The following is a 20,451-nucleotide window of genomic DNA, read 5'->3' on the forward strand; positions in this document are numbered from 1 at the left end:
TCCTCTTTAGGAGAGAAGTTTCCTTTGGTGGAACAACAATGTTCAAAGGGACAAAGGCAATCAAGCCTTGTGTGGGAGCGTCAACATTGACCCTAGAAGGAACATCGATTTCCTTACAGTCAAAATCAGGAATGATAAGACCATTATTGAGTGTTGGAACTTTGCGAACTCTCTTAATCTTTAACTTCTTACCGCCATCAACCTCGGATTCGGAATCCTGTGAAGAGCAATGCAGATAAGAAATAGAGGCAACCATATTTTTTACAAGAGAGAAAGTATTTCTTACTCCTTTGGCATGCGAAGGATTCCTCTTGAGAGATTCTTTATCTTTTAAGTTTGAAGATGATTTAGGGTTTGTAACTGTAAACTTGGTATTGCCAGAGGAAGAGCTTTTGCTGCAAATAACCAGTATGGGAATGAAAACTACAACAGATCAAACAACAGGATTAGAAAGAGATTGATTTGAAATTAAAACGAGCAAATGAACTTAGCAAGATCAATCTCAGTAGAGTATACGAACTTTTGGAGAGGATCCATAGGAACAACAACAAAATCAAGACTCCGAGAAGATGAGGATGAAGAAATTTCGAGAAGGTGGAGAAGATGAAGATCTGCAGAGGGCTCACAGAGATGAGAATGTAAGACGAAGTAAAAGAGAAAAGATTATCTCTCCTCAAACCCAGTTAATAAATAGGTAAAAGGAAGACCAGTTAAATTCGGAAGTGCCGGTAAAAAGAGGAATGAAGTTAACACATGTAGACGGTTACACTGAAATTACAGAAACATGTCGGCAGATTAGAATATGAAAAGATGAATGGGTGCAGCAGAATGAATTAAGAGTTTCTCATATAGCTATCTTTTTCAAAGAAACGACATGAGAAGATGCAAAATGTAGATACAAAATATCGCACACCAATCAAGTATGTGAAATAAACGATTATCAAGACCGAGCGAAGACAAACATGTACAGCTTATCCCGAATGACCCACCAGCAGGTGACATCAGTGTAATCACGAGTAAAGTGAGAAAATCATGCGATATGAGAGAATACGTGCGAAAAGGGTCAATGTAAGTGTGCGTTAGTAACGTACGCCAGACCAGAAAATAAGGGCTTTATTAGCTGTCATCTACTATGTAAACCCTTATATAAGGGGACGAGCGACCTTGTATTGGGAGAGAACTTTTTACAACTTATTGATAGGGTGTAAAATACATCCTATTTATTATCTATTGTTTATGCTTTCTCTGCTATGTTTTCTTGTAAATTATGTATTTTATGCGTGTTTTTGAGTTTGTAGCTACTTTGGAGTCATGCGGAAGAAAAGAAGAAGAAACCATTCAATTTGAGCTGAAAGGAAAAAAGGTCATATCACGAGCGAGCACTATTGGGAGCCTGGCTAAGGTTAAGGAGCTACTCTTGTTGGAGGAATACTAAAAGACAACCAACAAAGGTTGGGGGCTGCCAGATGGTTATCCCTTAGCAAGGTGACCGGATGCCGAATAACCAACCCTATTACTATACCCTAAATTCGAGAGAATCTGTCTCTCATTCATTTCACCTGAAAATGAGAAAGAGCAGCAGCAGCGACTGCGCTGTTAAATCCGAGAGAAGATCGAGAGAGATTGAGAGAGGAAATCAAAGAACATGGAGATGAAATATTGTGAAGAACGAGAAGACAGAATAGAGGTTTCTGTTATTTTGGTGGATTGAGACGAAGTTTAAAAGGGGATCTGTATGTTTTACTTGAAATCAAAAGAAGATGAGAAGATGTAAATGAAGGAGTTATCGTCGATTTCAGAGAAGAAGGGTTTTGATTTAAATCTGAGAAAGCAAGTGATGATCTGAGAACGGGTTTCTGAGATCGAACAAGAAGAAGAGAAATTGAGCCAAGTATGGGATTGTGGCCAAGATTAGGTGGAATTGATTCAGGAGATGAAGAAGAACAATGGGTTTTGAGCAGATTAGAGATTACCGGGAAGATGAAGGTGGTTGTTGTTGAATAGGGTTCTGTGGATGAATCAAATCGAGAGTTGTTGTTAATGGAAATTAGGGAGAAGATGAACCTGATGCTGGAGAGGAGATGGGTCTTTGGTTATGACTCAAGTTCTGTAGTTGTGATAAAGAATCGAATGAGGAATGAAGCTCGTTCTTGAGCTGTAACGATATACAGGGAAAGAGGAAACAATGGGTTATTAAAGCAACAGAAAATGGTGGTGCAGTTTCAGTGTTAGTCTGTTGAAGAAGCTGAACAGAAGGGGATCTCGCTGTTGCAGAAATAGCAGATGAATGAAATGAATGCTTCAACTAGATGTATGTGTAGGATTGTTACAGAGATAAGAAAATACAAACAGAACTCTGCCGAATTTTCTGTAATGGCTTCTTGCAAGATAAAATCAAAACCAAACACTTGTTTTTTAAGAATATTTTGTACCGACTAAAATTATTTTTAAACTCTGGCTCTGTTTCAGAGAGGAAATGGACGACCACAAATTTTTGGGACATGTGAAACTTGAATGTATGGCACAACTGACAACACCAACAGAATTCATTCAAAAATGAAAGCAGTACTCAAGTTAAAATCAACAACAACAAAGGTTCCTGACACAAAAAATAAACAAAATATACAGCCATGGTAAAATAAGGCCCTCGTCCCTTGGCAACATCTCCAATTTGGCTTTGTTCGCTTCAAGATATACTTCAGAAATCTGCATTAACACAACAAAATGTATTAGTACAGATGAATTACGACAATAAAGGTCAGGTTACAACAATATATACACCCAGAAACCAAGCAATATATGCAAGTTTATGTAATGGTGATCATGCGGGGATGACTGGTTGTTGACAGGGTACTTTAAAATAAGTTTGATTGTCAAAATGTCACAGTAGAAAAGCTTAATGTTTCTGTTGAAAGAATCACTCTTATAGAGATGAATTAGCTAATTATATTTCTGATTATTCGTGGTTTGTATATTATTAAGCTATAATGATATGCTGTAAGGTTGGTAGTTTATAAAAGCATCAACTGCAGTTATACTAACTTCATAAGGCAATAATCCTGGCAATCAAATTTGATGAACTGAAAACAAACTAAACCCTTGCAGCATGTGTCATCAAGTAATTTAACTGTTTCAGGAACCATGTGTTGAAAATTACTTGAATGGATGTAACGAATTACCTGTCTTATTCGCAAAACCTGCCAAATCCTGATAGTCCATGGTAGATCCAAATAGACAAAGTTCTTCTTTTCATCATGCATCACATCCATGTTTAACCAAATTTGTAGATCTTACAGAAAAGAGTAAGTTAGCCAAGGCTTTCAAACAAATGAAAACATGCAGTAATAAGTCTATGGGTATGACCTGGTCTGAACAAGAGTCTTATATGTAAAAAGTTTCATGGTGCCCTGAACATTTTGTAATACCAGTTTAAATGCGTTCATTTACATCTAGCCTTCCCACCAAAATACTCAGAAAATCTGAACCGGGATTTTACGCAAGCCGTTAACCCAATGCAAAAGCCTCCCATATATCTGCAGTATTAGGTAAAGCATTCTGTGCAACTCATAAGCCTCAGTTACTGAGATTTTACAATTTGGACAAAAGCAGGTTTCTTCCATATTAGCTCCTCCAAAAGGTATTTCTATCTCTGTCAATCATCAGCTTCAAGCTCGGCAGCGTACTGAGCTAACCGAGCTTCGTCATGCTCAAGATCACGGACCGCAGCATGATTAACGGAACCATCGTCTATGCTGCTGGCATGTACTTTCCTACCACCAAACCTGAAATGGGAAAAACAGATTAGAGAAATAGAAGGGGTGCACCCACATAAGTGACTAATAGTTATGGTTAGTTGTCAAAACTTCAACCCCGCTAACAGAATATTTCGATGCAGATATGGAAATTGTTTTCATCAAGTACAGATTAGGTACTTCCTCTCTGCATTGACTAGACTACCACACATAAGTTCCTCAACAGATAGGTGCAGTGCCATGTTTTCAGTTTCTTAAGGGATGCATCCATTTGCAGTTAAGAAGTTAAACATAATGATAAAAAGAATTTTTGACGCAAAAGTGAGGCAATACTTACCATCTTCCGTTCATTAGCTCTATACACTTGTGAGCAGAACGACTCCCTGAGGATGGTTCTCGAATACCTGCAAGCAAAAAAGTAGCATGTAAATTTTTTATCTCAATAATCAACATTGGGAAACATTGTCTTGAAGAAAGAGATATATGCTCAATCACGACTCAATCAATAGTTTTGGGTTTTTAGTCATTAACTACCAGTAATAGTACACTGTCAATGAATGAATCATGTTGGGAACCAAGAAAAGTAACAAATTTACTACTCTCATACAGAGAATGAAGGAAAAAATAAAATTGAATTAACGAAACCGTCGAGAAATTGATATCACATACAAGTGGTTTCTGTGTCCATATTATAACCTCCAAGTCTTTCAACTGATCTGACCCACCAACATCATTTAATTTTGAGCCATGCTTCAAAGCCTCAGCTTCGAGTTCAGCTTTTCTAACCTCCTCTTGCCATTTGGCGAAGTCATCATCATTTTTCAGGAGTCGCTGCCGTAACATGGACAGAGACAAGTTTCAGATACTTATCATATGCAACTGTCATATTTAAACCAATGTTAGTTGATAAACTCACCTGCAACAGCAGGCTCAGATCTTTGTATAGATATTCAGTTCTTCCTTCAGCCCACAATAGCGTACTTTCGAAGATGTATCCATATTTGAAATGCTCGGCTCACGCGAAGTAAACACAACCAAGTAGATGGTTCAATAGCTCGTAAGACCATTATGAACATGATACAGATGTAACAATTGTCCTGAAACCTTGATAGTTACTAGTGTAACTGAAAATTCAAGAACAAACACAAAGCCAGTAAATTTACTGCATTCTCTTTTACAAAAGATACTACATTTTGGCATCAATAATGATGCCAAAACAAAAGCATGGGAATTCCTTCAAAGTTCCTTCCAGTGAGCACTGGAGAATGCACACGATACAGTTCATCTCACAGATACGGATTTTCAGAACAAGGCCAAAATCCTGCTCAACATGATATGATAAGCACATAAGGGAAAAATACAAATTACGTTCCTACACTGAAAAAAGAGAGAATGCATCAAATTTACCAACAGGACTCAACTCACCTTGTAATTCAGAGAATGCATATGGACCAACATGCTCTTGATTTTCCCCAAGTATGTCCCACCCTACTTCAGAAATCGCTTTACCACTCCCTCCTCCACTACTATTCTCCACACCAACAAAATTAAGGCCAAACGAAGAGTATTTTTATTTTCAACATTACTTCCGACACTGATTATATATCATAACCCTGTGAACTTCATAAACTCTAAATCACCTTCAAAAAAAAAAACCCTAGATTTTTTCTTCCTCCATACAACAAAATCACATTCAGAACAATGAATAAACCAGAACCTGTTGTCGAGACCAATTTCACGATGCACCAAGTTTTCTGAACATGATAGAGGTTTAAACGTGAACCACACTACCTTTTGATTCATGGAACCATAAAATTTCAGAACTTTAAAGATAACTTAAATTGAACCCAAAACAACTAGGTAACAAATCATCATGATTACCAGCAACAAACCCATACAACCACATGTATACAATTAAAGGGAAGGCACAATTATCTTTTGATTCATGGGAAAACAAAATTTCAGATTTTCAAAACATACACTTATATGGATAAGTTAAATTGAACAAATCATGATTACCAGCAAATACCCCAAACCCAAAACATCTTTACCAAAAAGTAAACTATAAGATAATTTGCGAACAGTGGAACCTGAACAAAAAGTAAGATATGATTGCATTTGAGAAGTAAGATATGGAACCTGAACTTGTGATTAGTGGCATGAATTGATGCATTTGAAATCTAGAGCTTGGTTTGGTTCCATATAACAAAAAGTCTGGAGTTATATTTTTCATCCCAGGAGGGAACTTACAAGAATTGATGCATTACATATATCCATCCATAAAGAGACTACCTATCATGGAATTAGCTAGATCAAGCCTACAACTTTGATTTCTTGAATGCTAAAAAGTTATGCAAACACAATTATCTTGGAATTGGTCAAGGAAAGGCTCCATAGCTCCTTCAAATTTAATACACTAGAAACCAACTTACATATCCATTTTGAATATTCATCAACCTAACCCATCAAAGTATCAAATAGGGCTGAGCAGAACACTACAGAACCGCCTAAAACTCCCCACGACAGAAACCCATTTGCCATTCTGGTTGTCAATCCAATACAACCTTTCTTTCCAAATTTCACCTCAAACACGTACCCTAAATATATGGCTAACAGAATACATCCTGTAGCAGCAAGTCCAACAGAAATGCATTTGCCAAACTTGAGCACCATGTTCTTGATTTTGTCCTTCTTCTTGTGTTTGAAACCTTTGGCTATAAATTTGGTAATGATGGCAAAAAATGCGGAAGAAGAAAGAAGCATGAGTGCATCACCTCCCGTCTCGAGTATTCTTGACCACATCTGGACCAACATCGCACTGGTCCCTCCCGTCGATACTCTTCTTAAATTGGTTAGCGTGATACCAAAAAACGCCATTGCTGCTAGAGTGAATCCAATATTTACTATGTCATCCAAGCTATCGAAGTTGTCCTTCGTGCGTTCCTCCTCCATCTTCTTTTCTTCTTTGCTCCTGCAATTCAAAGGTTGAGTTATCCCTCTGTGGTAAAGAAAATAAAAAAACAAAAATTGAAAAGCAAAATAAGCTACAAGGAATAAGTTATTACAATTCCGATTTTTTTCTCGACGCCAAACAAAACCTTCTTTTCCCCTTGTTGAATTTTGATTATTGATAGCATTGCTGGTATCGTCCGGTTGCTGAATATTTGTATCCATCCTGTCAACCAATTTAATCAGCACTCTAGAGTTGAAGATGCTAGCTATAAGAATGAATGCATATGATAATAATAATAATCATAAGAATGTGGACAATTTCTTTAAAAAAATAAAGAAATCAGACAATCAAAATGAACAATATTCACATTTACAAAGTCACTCACGGTTTTCTCTGGGTGAATTTTAAAAATGAAAATCTAATAAAAAATTCAAAATTCCTTGAAACCCATGTAAAATACAATGATGATGAACTATCCTACGACGGAATTTGGAAGAAAACAGACGTAAAATTGCTGAAAATCAAAAACTAAAATGAGGAATTGTATTGCATAATTAATCAATGAAATAAACGTGAGAAAGTACAAGAGTACTCACTTGGACGACAACTAGGAGAATGAAAAGTCTTTTAGCTTCTTCAGTGAGTCTTGATAAATAATCTCCACTGAAGAAGAAGAAGAAGAAGAAGAAGAAGAAGAAGAAGAAGAAGAAGGAAAAGTGAGATTTGGAGGCTATTAATTTGAATAGAGAGAGATACTAGCTAACTAGCAGAAGAAAGATGATTCTTTGTTGATTAGTTCATCTTCTTCAAGCTGCCTTTGGATCTAGATCTAAAATGAAATTTTGTTGATGAAATGAAACTCAAGCGAGTAAAAACAATGTAAGTGTGATTTTTGATTTCCGGTTTTACCCTTGGACTGTGGGTTAGGTTGAAATTAATGACCACGAATCAAACAAACAAATTTCATTTATTAATCAGATTTTGTACCCTTAATTACTATCAACTTAATTAATTAGCTAAAGTTAACTACTAAATTATTATTACCACTATCAGCTTATCTTATTGATTAGCCAAAATCAGTTGCACTAAAGAAGAAACTAGTTGCAATAAATCATTCTTCGAATTATTGAAAAAAAAACAATCTATCAAAATCATTCTCCAAATTATAATGTCATGTTTTTCTCTCCTGAAAATTTGTTACCACATTAACAAGATCGTCACCGGTGGAAATTCAACCACCACAAAAATAACATTCTAAAAAAAAAAAAAGGATGCATGTCACGCTATGCAACAACCACAAAGGATAAATAATAAATTGTACATCCATATTTTGATCCATGCATCCACTTATTTAATTATGCACCCATTAAAATGCGGTATAAGCCTAAAAAGTACATTTTCACACAAAAAAAGAATAATAAATTATGCAGTCATTTTCTGGTCTGCATAACAAATTATGCAACAAAATTTGAAGCTGCAAAACATGTTATGCAACCATATTCTGGTCAATTTTAATGCTAATAAAAACTTTGTTGCATAAATGGGTTACGCTGCCATTTTCTCGAATGCATAACTCTATTTTCTCGGATGCATGACGGGTTATGCAGCCATATTTGTAGCTCTATAACAGATTATGCAGTCATTTTATTATCTTAGCGCTAACAAAAAGTAGCTGCATAATGCATTATGCAACCATCTTTTGCTGCATAACAGGTTATGCATACATTTTCATAGTTGCATAACAGATTATGCATCCATTTTTCCATTTTCATGACTGTATAACAAGTTATGCAGCCATCTTTATAGTTGCATAACAGATCATGCATCTATTTTCTAAAATGCATAAAAAAATTTGGGCACCTGGAATAGCACAAAATTTTTACTGGTGGCCAGCCGGGATGCATTCTAAACTTTAACCCCAATTGCATTTTCATACCCAATATGCTTTCTCAACACTGGATTACAGCTAAACCAGGGAGGTGTAGGACTAGGACAGATGTTTATCTTATTTGCCAAATTTTATTTGGAAACCTCAATGGACAAACATTAAAATATTAATGAAGAAAATTTATTGGATTCAGCTGGGCACACTGTAGCAAACAGATTTAAAAACAGATATCACATATTAAATGAAGAATTGTTGTTGTACATCATAATCCCAACTTTATTGCATAAACATCCATGATGACACTGTAGCTAGTCTACAGAAGATCAATAATGACTAGTGGAAATCTCACATTGAAGAAGAATTCAATACTAATGTATCTAGGTTACTAACCCACTACCTACTTTGTTGTCAGTTCATGGAACTTGCTCATTTAATTGCAATCCTACTGCGTTGTGTGAACTGCTTCTGGGGTTGACGGTTAACGACATTCATATACCTGTCCAACAAGAGATCACCGGGATGTCATGTAAACCTCGATGTTCCGAATCGAATTTGGAGGTCCATCCAAAGTCAAGGGACAAAAGAAAAAAAGGAAAAAAAAACGAATTTGATCGTCTTGTCTGAATCTCATTGGTAATCATTGACCCATCTATCATACAATCAGACATGCACTATCATACAAGCACACTCCTCCCAATATCCTCGAGCTTTGCCATATCTGAGTTGCCAATCAATTCGAGCACTGATGTTGCACAGAAAAAGAAAACACACTGAAACAATGAGCATAGCCCACAAAAGCCAAACTTACTAAGAAAGAACTAATTTAGAGCCCATAGTATAAACATACAGAAGCATGTAAGATTTATAGGTGCAATTGTGTCCAGCTTTTGGCAGTACAATGTAAAATACTCCTGGGGTTATCTGCAAAATATAGCTTTAACATTTCAAAACCAAGTCGGTAAATCAACTGCAAACACAAAGCACAAGAACCCGTAAATTAAATTTAGACTAAATCCCACAAAGCACAAATAACCAATAGCAAGATGAATGAAGCGTCCATACCGAGTCTGAATAAGTATGACGATATCGAATTTCTGAAGCAAATATCTTCAGCAGCAAAAACCCACCTTGCAATCTGGCACCCTAGTAGGGAAACCCTTAAATCCCTACATTAATGGGTCTTTTCCCTGTAAAAAAATCAACAAAACTAGTCAACACCAAAATCAGATAACACAGATACACAAATTTTAAGTGGCAGAAAACCCTAAATCAAAAATTAACAAAACTCAATAATCATGGATGGAATCATATCATAAATCATACTAGTTCCACAGTTGAACAAAACAAAAACAAAGAAGATATCATTATGATTACCTCCTCTGTAGAAGTTATCTAGACTTCATACCTGAATCACCATAAACAAAAACAAAAAATGAGTGACTAGAGGCACCACAAGTTTATCAAATGAACCAACATTAGAAACAAAAATGGGACAACTGATAAATAAATGGAACAACTAATAAAAACAGATTCATCTGAAAGAATTCTTGTCAAACAAACGCATTTTAAAACCTTCAATTTAAAAAATCAAACTACTCATGTAATTGCAATAGGTTGTCGGACAAGTACATCTTTGAACCTTTTGGCAGTAACATCTTAGCAAGGAACCTACATAGGAAGTCTATCACAGAATGAGAGCAAATAATGGAAATAAAGAAAATGTCTCAGCTTCATTTCTCAATGTCGGTACAAATTTCAGCTTTACCTCAACACATTGTCGCAGCCATTGTAACAACCGGCATCTGTAATTGCTCTACAACTTCATCTATGCATACCACTGCAATACATTCATTCATACAGTTTCAATTTCATATCAAGTCAATCACCAGCTCAAGCTCAGCTTACAAGCCTAGCCTGCAATCATCACAAAAGAAACCCATATAACTTGATAAGTGATATCATTCAAAATCCTCCTCTGAGAAATTACAGAACTCAAAAATGACTCCAATTTAGAAACCCATCCAATTCAAGCTACTATACCTACCATTTGAGTGGGCATTTCGATTTCGGTAGGAGCCACCATTGAAGGCCTGCTAATGAGTATTCTTCATTCTTAGGTTGGTGGATTGTAACAACATCAGGTAATGAAGTCATTGGACCATTTTTTCCTTTGGTATCCTAATCTAACATGATATATATACCTTGATAACAAGAACACCGTGCTCAACAAAACAAACAACGGATCAACTTTAAGTTAGAAGATGAAAGGAATTTCAAGAAACAAACTTAAATATAATTCACTGTAGCACCAACTGAAATTCAACAACTGGCATCTCAACTAAGCTTCAGTTCAACTCTCCAGCACCCAGGCCATTGCAAAAGTCCCATCTACTGTTGCTTCCTGAGTTCTCGCGATTTATCTCCTTGCACTGCTTACCATCAATCATCTCCACCAGATCTGGCTACAACCACTGAACTGCATAGCTCATTTCAATACCCTTGCAACCAATTCGAATGATCCCATTACAGATTCGAGAAAATACCACCACTGAATTCAGTTATATCAGCCAATGAGATCACATTTCGAAACCATCTCAGCAAAACACATTCATGCATTGATGTTCCTGGTCGAAATAGGGAAAAGAATGAACAACTTATTGTCTTTGTTGATGCCGTTGCCATCACCATCTTCACTTCACTGAACTTCTTAAACTCAAGTCAACAGCGAAACCTTCATTTAATTTCGCTTCCATCACCATTAAATCAAGACCCAGTATTCATTTGCTATTGTTGACAAAATACTATGCATCAATGGCAACATCACCATTTAATCTACCATTTTTTTGTAACCATCACCCATTCAAACACGTACATCATATATCCAAGATTTTGCTGCCATCTTCTTCCAATCAAACCCAAGATTCATCTCAACTGAGTTTCACAGCGGACTCAAATCCGCAACCACCCAACACACAACATCAATAACTTCACTGATATTGATAGCAATCAGCTATAAATCGAGTACAAGAACTTCACAGTACAAATTTAACAAAAACCCAAAAGAGCAAACTCATCAAAAAAATCTTCCTTCTCTCAGGAACATCAAAAAAATCTTGGATGAGATTATAAAACCCCAAATATGACTTCTTTTGTATTGATTTCAATCTTCAATTCCATGTCTTAACTCTCTCCAAATACCAACAACCATCACTGCAGTCTAGAATTCACGACCAACATTTAGAAATTAACTAACCAAAATTGACGGCAACAGCTTCTTTGTTTCTCGACCAGAAACCAATTCCCCTTCTCTATGTTAAAAATACAAGTTAATTTGTGATCGTTATTCTAGAATAATTGAAGTCCCCTGGACTAGGTAAAGCCCAGTACATTCTAGAGTTTATGGGCCTCTAGAGTCTTCCTTTTAATCACGTGTAATCTAGAGAATTTTTTCTCTAGAATTCTCTTAAGGCATAGTCGATCATAGTCTCTAGAATTTTCATTTCTAGAGTTTTCTTCATAGTCACTCACTAGGCCTATAAATAGGCACTCCATGGTTTCATTTTGATCCATCCAAAACACTCATGTGAGTAAAGAAGCTAGTGAGAGTGAGAGCTGACAAGCAAGTCAAGTGACTGCTAGTGTCTACAGTGAGCCAAAGTGCTACACTAAATTCCCCTTGTAACATTTTCACCTTTCAATTAATCAAAGCCTCACCTTTCAATTAACCAACCTCTCTTCCTAAATTCATTTCCATAAACCCATCACACTTCCGCATTGTGCCAACAAATTTGGTATCAGAGCAAACCTAATCCAGTAATCCTAAAACTCTACCCATGGCAATTAACCAAAGTATTCAATGTTTCAATTATGCCCAAAGTCTAATTCCAATTTTTGATGGTGAGAGTTATGATTATTGGAGTTTACAAATGAAAACATTATTCATTTCACAAGACTTATGGGATTTTGTAGAAGATGGTTATAAGGTACCCGAGTCGGCAGAAGCTCTATCGTCATGGACGGATGCAGAGAAAAAGGAGTACAAGGAAAACAAGAAGAAGGATGCTAAAGCACTACTATTTCTACAACAAGGGGTAAGCAAAACTATTTTTCCTCGAATTTCGGTGGCGAAAACTTCGAAGGAGGCCTGGAATATTCTCAAAGTAGCATTCCAAGGATCAGAAAAGGTAATCTCCATTAAACTACAAAACTTATGGCAAGATTTTGATAATCTACTTATGAAAGAAAATGAAACTATCCAGAATTTCTTTTCAAGAGTTACTGGTATAGTAAATCAAATTAGTAGTTATGGAGATACCATAGAAAATAAAAGAGTTGTAGAAAAGATTTTAAGGAGCTTACCGTTCAAATTCGATCACATCGTCGCTTCCATTGAAGAGTCCAAAAATTTATCGACTCTCTCGGTACACGAATTAATGGGTTCACTCGAGGCGCACGAGAAAAGGATAAATAGGTTCGCGGAGCAACCGTTGGAGCAGGTGTTTCAAACAAAAATAAATTTCAGTGAAAAGAAAAATACGGAAGCCATAAAAGAAATCTCCAGAGGGGGATCGTCATCAACATCACCTCACGAGAAAGGGTCGACATCAAATCAAGGGCCCAAAAATTTGTACCGTGGATGTGGAAGAGGAAAAGGAGGTTACAGAAACAACAATCAAAGGTACGGAAAAAAAATACTCCTCAAATCTCCGTTGCAATGTTTGCAAAAAGTTTGGCCATGCAACCGAAAATTGTAAATATAAGTGCACCAAATGTGATAAATTAAATCACATGGAAAAAGATTGTTGGCTTAACGAAGCTAACTATTCCGAGACAAATGATTATCAAAATCAAGTATTTTATTCCTGCCTCACCTCGCAACAAGAAGCACAAGGTATATGGTACGTCGATAGCGGATGCAGCAGCCATATGACAGGAAACAAAGAATATTTCGTAAAATTGGAGGAACAAGAGATTCCACCGGTCAAGCTCGAAGATGGAAAGTTCCAGAATGTTGAAGGAAGAGGAGTTATATCCGTACGTACAAAGTCAGGTAAAACTCGATACATATCTGATGTTCTTTATGTTCCTGGCCTAGCTCAAAATTTATTAAGTGTTGGACAACTTATAAGAAAGGGGTACTCACTACATTTCGAAGACGGAGAATGCACAATTTATGATAAAATTAACAAGCAATTGGTGGAAAAAGTAAAAATGTCAGGAAATTTTGTCTTTCCTCTATCTATGCCATCAATTGAAAATTGTGCAATGAGTACCAATCATATTGATGAATGCAAGTTATGGCATTTGAGGTACGGGCATCTCAACTATAGATCCTTGAAGGTTCTAAAATCAAAGAACATGGTAATTGGTCTTCCCAATATCAGCGGTGGAGATAAAATATGTGAAGGTTGTATTCTTGGAAAGTTCCATAGATTTCCATTTACAAATAAATCGTGGAGAGCAAGAAGGCCCCTCGAATTGGTGCACGCCGATATCTACGGTCCGACAAGAACAACTTCGCTCAACAACAGAAGATATTTTCTCCTATTCGTGGATGATTATACCAGGATGATGTGGGTGTATATTCTCGAGCAAAAGTCCGAGGCATTCCCTAAATTCCTAGAGTTCAAGGTATTGGCAGAGAAGCAAATTGGTCACCAACTAAAGGTTTTACGTTCAGACCGTGGTGGAGAATTTACCTCAAATGAGTTTATCAACTACTGCAAAGAAAACGGTATTAAGAAGGAGATTACCGTCCGATACACTCCACAACAAAACGGCGTCGCGGAAAGAAAAAATCGTACGATCGTGGAAATGGCTCGCAGCATATTGAAAGCAAGGAAGCTACCCAACAGTTACTGGGCAGAAGCAGTCAACACGGAGATCTACATCCTTAATCGTTCGCCAACAAAAGTAGTTCTCAAAAAAACTCCATATGAAGCTTGGCATAAGAAAAAGCCCAAGGTAACTTCTTTCAGAATTTTTGGTTGCGTAGCATACTCACATATTCCATTCCAACATAGAGAAAAGTTCGATGAAAAAGGAGAAAAGCTAATATTCATCGGATACAGCGAAGAGTCTAAAGCATATAGACTTCTAAAGCCAGATACAAAGGAACTGGTAATTTCAAGAGATGTTATTTTTGATGAATTCAAATCATGGGATTGGAATGATGAAGCAGACAACTACGAGTTGCCACCACTCATCGAAGACGAGCCAGATCAGCCACGTCAAGAAGAAAGTACTCCACCAGCAAGCCCGCGATCTCCTAGTCCAACACAACAAAGTCCAAGTTCATCGGAAGCAAGTGCCCCACCTAGAAAGGTGCGTTCCCTAAGAGATATTTATGATACATCTAATTGTGCATTTATAGCACTAGAACCTCAAAAATATGAGGAAGCGGCAAAAAAAGAAAAATGGAGACATGCCATGGACGAAGAAATGCGAGTGATCGAGAAAAATAAGACATGGGAGCTTGTCAATCAGCCAATTGATAAAGAAATAATTGGTCTGAAATGGGTCTACAAGACAAAGTATAATGAAGACGGTTCAATTCAAAAGTATAAGGCAAGGCTAGTTGCAAAAGGATACTCCCAGCAACAAGGAATTGACTACTACGAAACATTCGCCCCAGTCGCGCGCATAGAAACAATCCGAATGGTGTTAGCTTTGGCAGCTCAACTAAAAATGAAGGTCTACCAATTGGATGTAAAGTCGGCGTTCCTAAACGGAGAACTTGAAGAAGAGGTGTACGTCGAACAGCCTCAAGGATATGTCCGCAAAGGAAAAGAAAAAATGGTATATCGTCTCCGCAAAGCACTATACGGTCTCAAGCAAGCACCGCGTGCATGGAACAACAAAATCGACAAGTATTTTCGAGATAATGAATTTGAGAAAATTCCAAGTGAGCCATCACTCTACATCAAAAAACAAGGTACAAATTTTCTAATAGTCTGTCTCTACGTCGATGATTTAATTTATTCCAGTACAAAACAAGAGATGGCAGAAAAATTTAAGAAGGAGATGATGAAAGAATATGAGATGACAAACTTAGGACTTATGCGATATTTTCTTGGGATTCAAGTAAAACAATCTCCAGAAGGAATATTCATTTCCCAAGAAAAATATGCGGAAGACTTACTGAAAAGGTTCAACATGATGGATTGCAAACCAATTGCAACTCCAATGGGTACTAATGAAAAATTTGTAAAAAATGATGGAGCGACAAAAGTTGATCCAACCTTATTCAGAAGTCTAGTAGGCTCACTGATCTACTTAACAAATACAAGGTCAGACATCGTCAATGCTACCAGTATTGTTTCTCGGTTTATGAGCGATCCAAGCAAGTTACACTATGCATACGCAAAGAGAATTCTTCGGTATATCAGGGGAACGAAGGATTTTGGCATCAATTATACAATAGAAAAAGATAATGATTTAATTGGCTTCACAGATAGCAATTGGGAAGGTTCTATTGAAGATCGAAAGAGCACATCAGGCTATGTTTTCTGTATGGGAACAAAAGTTATCTCTTGGAGTTCTAAAAAGCAAAGTACGGTGGCACTATCATCAGCCGAAGCAGAGTACATAGCATCAACAAGTGCAGCATGTAAAGCAGTATGGTTGAGAAGAATAATGACCGACCTACAACAAAGGGAAAAGCAGCCGACGACTATCTACTGTGATAATATGTCTACAATTGCAATGACAAAAAATTCAGTCTTCCACGGACGTACGAAGCACATAGAGCTACGACACCACTTCATAACAGAACTAGTGGAAATCAAAGAAATCGAGCTCCAATTTTGTCCGACTCAAGAACAAAATGCGGACATTTTCACAAAAGCAGTCACAGTGGGTAAGTTCAATCATTTCAGAGAAAAGATCAACATCACAAATTAAGAGGGGGTGTTAAAAATACAAGTTAATTTGTGATCATTATTCTAGAATAATCTTGAAGTCCCCTGGACTAGGTAAATCCCAGTACATTCTAGAGTTTATGGGCCTCTAGATTCTTCCTTTTAATCACGTGTAATCTAGAGAATTTTTTCTCTATAATTCTCTTAAGGCATAGTCGATCATAGACTCTAGAATTTTCATTTCTAGAGTTTTATTCATAGTCACTCACTAGGCCTATAAATAGGCACTCCATGGTTTCATTTTGATCCATCCAAAACACTCAAGTGAGTAAAGAAGCTAGTGAGAGTGAGAGCTGACAAGCAAGTCAAGTGACTGCTAGTGTCTACAGTGAGCCAAAGTGTTACACTAAATTCCCCTTGTAACATTTTCACCTTTCAATTAATCAAAGCCTCACCTTTCAATTAACCAACCTATCTTCCTAAATTCATTTCCATAAACCCATCACATTTCCACATTGCGCCAACACTCTATTCTTGCAGATGTTCACCAAATTAACCCAATTTCTCCACATCTCTTGCTTCAAACCCCCGTCAAATCCCTGCTCTTTGTCTTTGAAATCGAGTTCAACCCCATCAAAACAGCACCAATTCTTAGTCTTCTCACCCTTGAAGAATAGCCACAGAAACCCATCACCTAATTCTTCTTAATCATCTCTCGATTCTCAGTAATTAAACCCTAAATTCCATCTCTTAGCTCAAACACAGAAATCTGAGTTGTCAACAGTCTAGGGTTTTGCGTTTGAGTTCGAATTATAGAGATGGAAGAATTGAGTTATGTTATGAAGATTTGAAGCAATTGAAGCTTAGGAAACTTGGGTTAGGGTTTGAGATGGTGAGCTAATAGGTACGGGTTTTCTTAATCAGAGACGGAGAAGTTGCTGCTGTTGATTGTTACCGAGAATACAGTTTACCCCAAAACTTCGAAATCGGAAAAATCTAATCAATTCACAAATTTCCAATATACTTCAACCCTAACCACAAACAATGATGAAATTCGGACCAGATCTACTCATAAACGCATCAAAAGTAATGGATGAAGGTGGAGTCGATTTCTTGTATTAGGGTTTTTTTTCCTAAGGGAGGAGGAAGTTTTGAGAGGTTAGAGACGAAGATGAGAGAGGAAGTCGAGAAATTGTGAGAACTTTCTTTTGATATTTTATATACCTATCTTTGAACGGTCTAGATTTGATTTAAAATGGTCATACGGATTAAGGATATTTTTGGACGGTAGAGATTTGACTTAAGATTGTCATACGGATCAAGGAAAATGTGTTTTCTTTGTGTTTTTTTTGTGCTTTCTCTATGTTCTTCCGGGTTAAATTTTGACTAGTCACATAGGTCATGAAGTAATTTCGACTAGTCATATATGTCACGAACTAGCTACAGTTCACACTGCAAGACTCGCGTTAGCAAGATACACCATTGAAATCGATAAATATGAAGCTCTTTGTGTTTTGTTTTAGTTTTCTTTGTGCTTTCTCCTTGTGTTTTTGTGCTTTCTCTTTACGCTTCCGATTTGAATTTCAACTAGTAACATAAGTCATGAAGTAATTTTGACAAGTCATACAGGTCATGAAATAACTTCAGATCACACTTCAAACCTAGCATGATATATCATCGAAATCGATAAATATGAAGCTCAGTGTTGATTCGAACTTCAAATTTTGTATGACGACAAACAAACTATGAATCATGAAGCTTCAGGAGGATTCTGACTTCAAACTTAGCATGATACATCATCGAAATCGATAAATATGAAGCTCGGTGCGATTCAAACTTCAAATTCGGTATAAAGACAAACAAACTATGAATCCCTAAACAAACCCTAAACTGTGAAACCTTCGGAATATTCGACGAAACCTTAAACAAACCCTATTTTTGCATATTGTATGCAAACTAGGCTCCGAGATCGAAACCTTGTCGCGAGTTGACTACTCTAAATCAGAAACTTAGTAAGAATAACAAATCCATCCATTGACAGGTAAGATTCCATCGGAATATTCTACGAAACCTTAAAGAAACCCTATTTCTTCATATTGTATGCAAACCAGGATCCGAGATTGAAACCTGGCCGCGAGTTGACTACTCTGAGTCAGAAACTTGGTAAGAACGACGAATCCATCCATTTACATGTAAGATTCCTTTGGAATATTTTACAAAACCTTAAACAAACCATATTTCTGCATATTGTATGCATACCAGGCTCCGAGATCGAAACCTCGCCGTAAGTGGACTGCTCTAAGCCAGAAACTTAGTAAGAACGACGAATCCCTCAATTTACAGGTAAAATTCCTTCGGAATATTCTACGAAACCTTAAAGAAACCCTATTTCTACATATTGTATGCAAACCAGGCTCCGAGATCGAAACCTGGCCGCGAGTTGACTACTCTGAGTCAGAAACTTGGTAAGAACGACGAATACATCCATTAACAAATAAGATTCCTTCGGAATATTCTACGAAACCTTAAAAAAACCCTATTTCTGCATATTGTATGCATACCAGGCTCCGAGATCGAAACCTGGCCACGAGTTGACTACTTTAAGTCAGAAACCTTGTAAGAACGACGAATTCATCCATTTACAGGTAAGATTTCTTCGGAATATTCTACGAAACCTTAAACAAACCCTATTTGTGCATATTGTATGCATACCAGGCTCCGAGATCGAAACCTGACCGGGAGTGGACTACTCTAAGTCAGAAACTTATTAAGAACGACGAATCCATCCATTTACAGGTAAGATTTCTTCGGAATATTATACGAAACGTTAAAGAAACCCTATTTCTTCATATTGTTTGAAAACCAGGCTCGGAGATCGAAACCTGGTCGCGAGTTGACTACTCTAAGTCAGAAACTTGGTAAGAACGACAAATTCATCCACTTACATGTAAGATTCCTTCGGATTATTCTATAAACCTTAAAAAAACCATATTTCTGCATATTGTATCCATACCAGGCTCCGAGATCGAAAACTAGCCGTGAGTGGACTACTATAAGTCAGAAACTTAGTAAGAATAACGAATCCATCCATTTACAGGTAAGATTCCTTCGGAATATTCTACGAAACCTTAAAGAAACCCTATTTCTTCATATTATATGCAAACCAGGCTCCGGGATTGAAACCTGGCAGCGAGTTGACTACTCTGAGTCAGAAACTTGGTAAGAACGACGAATCCATCCATTTACATGTAAGATTCCTTCGGAATATTCTACGAAACCTTAAACAAACCATATTTCAGCATATTGTATGCATACCAGGCTCCGAGATCGAAACCTGGCCGCGAGTTGACTACTCTAAGTCCGAAACTTGGTAAGAACGACGAATTCATCCATTTACATGTAAGATTCCTTCGGAATATTCTACGGAACCTTAAATAACTCATATTCTTGCATATTGTATGCATATCAGGCTCCGAGATCGAAACCTGGCCGCGAGTTCACTACTATAAGCCAGAAACTTGGTAAGAACGACGAATCCATCCATTTACAGGTAAGATTCCTTCGGAATATTCTACGAAACCTTAAACAAACCATATTTCAGCACATTGTATGCATACCAGGATCCGAAATCGCAACCTGGCCGCGAGTTGATCCGAAAGCACATTGTATGCATACATTGTATGCACATTGTATGCAGTACGAATGAAGGAGTTGAAAAAATACCAATCCGAGCTTGCGAAATTCGATATTAGTTAATGTTATATGTAGAATACATTGTCATGAGGTAGTTCATGTTCACTATTGGATCACCACCACCACCGCCATCACCACGACAGAAGAGTTTAGAACAAAATGGTGACTAAAAAAACCCATCGTCTTCTTCCTCTCCGACGCCGACGGATGGAGAAGTTGAATTGCTTCCTTCCCTTTGGGTGTGAGCGAGTTTAAGAGTGTGTTGATTGAACTTCACCGACGTCCAAGGACGGATTTTTTTTGAGG

General features: G+C 37.1%; 2 long non-coding RNA genes across 3 annotated transcripts; both read right to left on the reverse strand.

Moving 5' to 3' along the window:
• Positions 1-2,394: 2,394 nt before the first annotated feature.
• Positions 2,395-5,301, reverse strand: LOC113317031. 2 transcript variants are annotated; one of them, XR_003343189.1, is made up of 6 exons: positions 5,178-5,301; positions 4,669-4,876; positions 4,422-4,583; positions 4,090-4,156; positions 3,180-3,782; positions 2,395-2,706 (listed from the first exon to the last, which is right to left on the reverse strand). It is a non-coding gene; the product is annotated as an uncharacterized LOC113317031 (long non-coding RNA). The 2 variants fall into 2 exon arrangements; XR_003343188.1 differs by having other exon boundaries at positions 4,669-5,073.
• Positions 5,302-6,591: 1,290 nt separating this feature from the next.
• LOC113317156 lies at positions 6,592-7,579 on the reverse strand. Its single transcript, XR_003343295.1, has 3 exons — positions 7,302-7,579; positions 6,818-6,927; positions 6,592-6,723 (listed from the first exon to the last, which is right to left on the reverse strand). It is a non-coding gene; the product is annotated as an uncharacterized LOC113317156 (long non-coding RNA).
• Positions 7,580-20,451: the final 12,872 nt, after the last annotated feature.

This window comes from Papaver somniferum, chromosome 10, assembly GCF_003573695.1.
Source record: "Papaver somniferum cultivar HN1 chromosome 10, ASM357369v1, whole genome shotgun sequence".
Taxonomy (NCBI): domain Eukaryota; kingdom Viridiplantae; phylum Streptophyta; class Magnoliopsida; order Ranunculales; family Papaveraceae; genus Papaver; species Papaver somniferum.